Here is a 5,428-nt window from a genome sequence, read left to right on the forward strand (position 1 = left end):
AATAGGCGTCCCTATGCCTATTTAAATAAGGCATGTGTTTTTAATATTGTCTAGAATAAGGTAAGTCAAGATCTCTTGAAGTATGGAAAGATTTGGTAGAATAATTAAATTCTAGGTATGGAAGAAAATCAAGTAAGGAGTCAAATAGAATAAAATAATTCTTTCCTTCCCAAATATAGTGATTTCGAAAATCACTAATGAATAGAAGGGGGTTTTCAATTTTCTCTAGAAATAGGGAATAATTGGGTCTTGGATTTAATTTGGATAAATATCCCAAGAATTAAATTAAATCCGAAAAAAAATAGAATTTCTTCTTCAAAAATTCAAGGGGGGTCGAAAATCTCAAGAATTAGGGTGATAAGTATTTATGGAAATTTTCTCTAATATTCTCACTTACCCTTAGACAATTAATTTACCACATAATCTCATAATTTAATAAATCACATGCCACATCATAAAATCAATAAGTTTGACTTTTCAAACTTTCAACGCAAACCCTAGACTCAATTTGGCCATAGCATCACATGCAATAAATGCATTCACGACTCTACGTCATCACTAATAAATTTTAGGGCTCTAAAAATAGGGTTCTAAATTACGAGATGTTACATGTATTTTTCAGTATATTAAAATGTGAGGGTAATGATTGTGTGCTGTACGGAACATTTATCTAAAATGAAAAAAAAAAAATGAAAGTTTTATTTTATGAATGCCTCGAAAAAATAAATATAACCTTATTTTGTGAATGGAGCGAATATATTTCCAAAGAATTTAGTCGACAATTGTAAATAACATTTTCAAGAAAAGTTTACTATTAATCTCAAGTCCATTTAAACAAATAAGTGTGAATTACACATATTTTCCTTTCAATTAATAAGTATGAAACGTTTGAAATAAAAAAAAGTATTATTGATAGCTAAATGTGTTACTCCCTCGTCTATCAATACAAGACCAATTTTAATAGAGCGCGTGTTTTAAAAATGTAGTAGAAAGCGAGTGTAAAATGTTAGTGAAATGTGCGTCCATTAAACCAAAAACGGTCCCAACATGTAAGTATATACCCAACACGTCAATTAGAGCATCCGCAGCAGGTGTCCGTCCGTCCGTGCTAGCGGCGGGGACACCCGCCGTCCGCCAATGCATGTCTTCCGTCCGTGCCAGCGGCACGGCGCTGCTCTTAAATCAGAGCACGTCTGTCACACCCCAACCCTTATGACTTATGCACTTACTATAAATAAATTTAGAAATTTTAAATAAATAATTCACGCGCCAAGTACATATAATGCACATGTTATATAATTTCAAAACCCAACACTTATCAATTGAATATATCAAACCATTCTAAACTGCAGTGGGACCCTCTCACCACTCTATATACTATACATTTATCTACATGCAAAAATGATGAGGAAGAGAAGGTTGCCAAAATGCGTCAGCCGCCGACCCTTATAATAACTGTAACTCACATCAACCCACGATCATTGATATCTTATTCCTGAAAAATATTAGTGGTTTATATGAGCCACAACTCAGTGCATATAAACCTTACCTTTAATTTCACACACATATATCAAACTCATTCTTTCATCAAAATATATCACCGGAAGTAATAAATATCATAAACAATTTAACATTCATATGCATATGCCTCTCCATTCTTTTTATTATTCTCTGACACATCAAGCCTGGTATCTGCCCGGGATTTCCATTGTATACGACCCGTAGGTCCCTTTTCATTATTTGACCTTTCCACGAAGGCCCCTCTTTGCTTTTTGAACTTTCCACGAAGGCCCCTCTTTGCATATTGACCTTTCCACGAAGGCCCCTCTTTGATTTGACCTTTCCACGAAGGTCCCTCTTTGCATATATTCTTTGACCCGTAGGTCCATTATCATTGAATATGACCCATAGGTCTTTTTCCATTGTATATCAGATCCAGAGCAAGACTGTCAAATATCCTCTTTAATCTTATGACTCGAATAATTCCAATACCATGCATCAATCATATCCATTGCACCAATTACATACCCATATATTCCATCAATTAACTCCAATACTCTAGATAAACATATCCATTGCACAAATCACATATCCACATCACATTTCACCATCAATATCAAATAACACATAACCATTTAGTCTCATATTATATAATTCAAATATTCACTTCAATTTAACACATAGCAATCAATCATATAAAATATGTAAAATTAAAAGTGTGATTTATATCCACCTGATTATGATACACATAGCAATCAATCATATAAAATATGTAAAATTAAAAGTGTGATTTATATCCACCTGATTATGATAGGTAAACTTATTGCTTCTGAATTCATCTCCTGATTTACCACCCTCGATTGTTTATCCCATAAATCTACTCTTCTCTAATCATTTGTTTTCTGCTCTCACGTTCGTCTCTTTTTCTCTCTTTCTAATTTCCACCCCTTTTTTCTCTCACTACACTCGTATATGTGTATATATATTTGAGCATACTAACGTCGGCTAATTAATCCATTTGTATGTAGTTTCAACAGCTCCATCTGGATGCAAGGCATGCATTTATTCATGGCACTACACGTGCCCTAAAAAAATGGACTTTAGAGTACATAAACAAATATAAATAAAGCTAATTTAAAAAAGTCACACTTATCTACTTTCTAAACAATATTTTGTAGTTTGATAAAATTATACACGCCATACACTCACCTTTCTTTAATTAGATTCATACTTTTGAAGTTGAAGGTAAAATGGAATATTACAAATATGTGTGTAAATGAAATATTACAAATATGTGTGTAAACAAAGTCATAGTAAACAGAGATTACTAGAGCTAAGTACATAAAGAAGTTTAGTTAGACAATTAGTACGTACACACACATATAAATCCATGCACACACTATTACACAATTAGGCATATGTATGTGGCTTAAATAATTATTATGTGTATGACTTAATAATTAGAAAAGTACTCCTAGTCTAACACGTACATGTACATATATGCATAATGCATAATTCAATTATTTATAGTTTTAAACTCAATTACATGTAATTATGTGATAAATAATTGCTAATATCATGAAAGCATATTTCTAAGCACCATATTATATACCAACCCACTCAATCTCTATAATTCTAATAAAAAAAAATGTATATCACGTCATTATAATAAAATATGAAATTATGCAATATAATGTATGATTTGGGTCACGGATGTCACAACGTCCGTGCTGCTGAGCACCCTTACGTGGCAGTGCCGTTGGCAAATCCATTTTTTCTTTTTTTTAAAAAAAAATGCGAAATAAATTTTTAAAAATGGTTTTAAATAAAAAAATATTTTCCCACTTCCCAATAGATTATAACCGTTTTATACACATTTTAAATTTTTTTTTCAAATTTTTTTTCCCCAAAATTCACATTTTCATCTATAAATACTCCCTCTTCAACACAAAAAATTCTCATAACACTACACAATTCTCATCTTCTATCATCTAAATTCTCTCATCTATTTTTTTCATCTACTCTCTCATCTTTTTTCTCATATTCTCTCATCTAAAGAGAACATTGGTGATAGAGGACTAGTCTTCCACGGGGGGTATTTTTTAGTCTTTAATTATGTCATTTTTAATTTGTAGGATTTTAAGTATGTATTTTTTTATTTTCTAGAATTTTAATTATGTATTTAAATTTTTTAGAATTTAAATACTGTAATTTTTGTTTGTTATGATTTTAATTATGTAATTTTTATTTTAATATATTTTTATAATATAGAAATGTTTTTAGTAATTGAAGTATTTAAATTGAATAATAGAATAGTGGGACCCTTGAGCTTGTCCTTAGCTAAGAGTACGGATGTGGGTGTTGTGCTCTTGCCTAAGGATAAAGAGTAAAAGTGGGTCCGGGTCCACATTTGTAATCTTAGCTAAGAGCACGGGTCAAGATTGAGTCAGAGAACAACCTGGCAGATCCTTTCACGAAGGCATTAGCGGTAAAGCCGTATGAAAGCCATGTTGAAGAAATGGGAGTTCGACTAACTCAAGACCTCAATCCACTTTCAGTATAAGTGGAAGAATATTAGACGTTAGCACAATTTTTTTTTGTATACTCGAAAGTGTTTTGAGTATAAGTGGGAGATTGTTAGAGTTTGTATACTAGAAATCACGTTTCGAGTGATTGAATACTGTAAAACTCTTATTTTATTTTCCAAGGAATAAAACAGATTATTTTTGTCATAATGTTGTTATGTTTTACATTTAATGGATGTTAATGCATGTTTAAATGTATAAGTTAACCTAACAAAGTCTAAGCCTTTGTTTTAGTAGACCGGTTGTGGGCGTCGTCCACTTTAAGGTAACACGGTCAGTTCTAAACAAAGAAAAAGATGAATTTCACAACCTAGATGGAATTTGACTATCCATCGAGAAAGGTTGCAATGCCAGTCCGCATATTTCTAAGCCTTACTGAAATAAGATGACATTGGTGTGGTATAGCACTGAACGGATAGGCTATCTACTGAAAGACGAGGTCTTGATAATATTTGTTTCTTAATCAATGTAGGTTAGCATTGAGCATACGGTATTGATTATGCACTACTTTGACTTATTAAATAGTGCGGGTTTTTCGTAACCCAATTATCCTGATATATTGGGTAGTGGTGATCAATATCTAGCGGTGCTAGGATTGCTATTATATTGAATCTTGCACGAGGAGAGTCTCGTTTGATAATGTCCTCAAGAGGAGCACGAAACAAGGTTTTATTATTCGGAACCTAGCTAGTTGGAGTTTGATTACTCTATGAATAATAAATAAGTGTTTCATGCTAAGTCCACTCTTGGAATTAATAAGAAGTTAATTAATTACGTCAGTAGCAGACATTAATTAATTAATGGACATTTTAATCTTAAGCACGGGAAATGAAAGTTAAACGGAAACCCGGATTACTTGTAATTTCGGATTTGGATGGGGAGAGTTCAATATTACTTCTGTAGTGGCTGCTCGTAATATTCCAATTATAACTTATATTAAATTGTGGGTTCAATTTAATTAGTAAAAAGTAAATTGGATGAGCCCATATCCAAAACCTTCCCTAGATCCCTGTCTGGGCCCAAAAAGAACTTAATATAAATAGGAGAATAAAGGAGACAGAAAACACAAGTTTTATTTGTTGAAATTTTCGAAAATTACAGCTCTCACAGGCTGTAGGAATTTTCGAATTCCTCTCCTATTCCAAAAAGGATTTCTTCTGTCTTCTTTATTTAAGTCCTAGTATTCTAGTAAGATCAGCCCACACTGATATTGGGATACAGTTCGGGAACCAGAGAGAAGATTTGTGGTCTAGTACTCAAAGCATCACGTGGAGAAGAAGCTAGCCATCTTCAATTCTTTGGAGAATTATTTAGGTATTTTTCTGCTCCGTAGAAAAGCATGT

Source organism: Salvia hispanica, chromosome 1, assembly GCF_029641045.1.
Source record: "Salvia hispanica isolate PSC_SH4W2 chromosome 1, Shi_PSC_v1, whole genome shotgun sequence".
Taxonomy (NCBI): Eukaryota; Viridiplantae; Streptophyta; class Magnoliopsida; order Lamiales; family Lamiaceae; genus Salvia; species Salvia hispanica.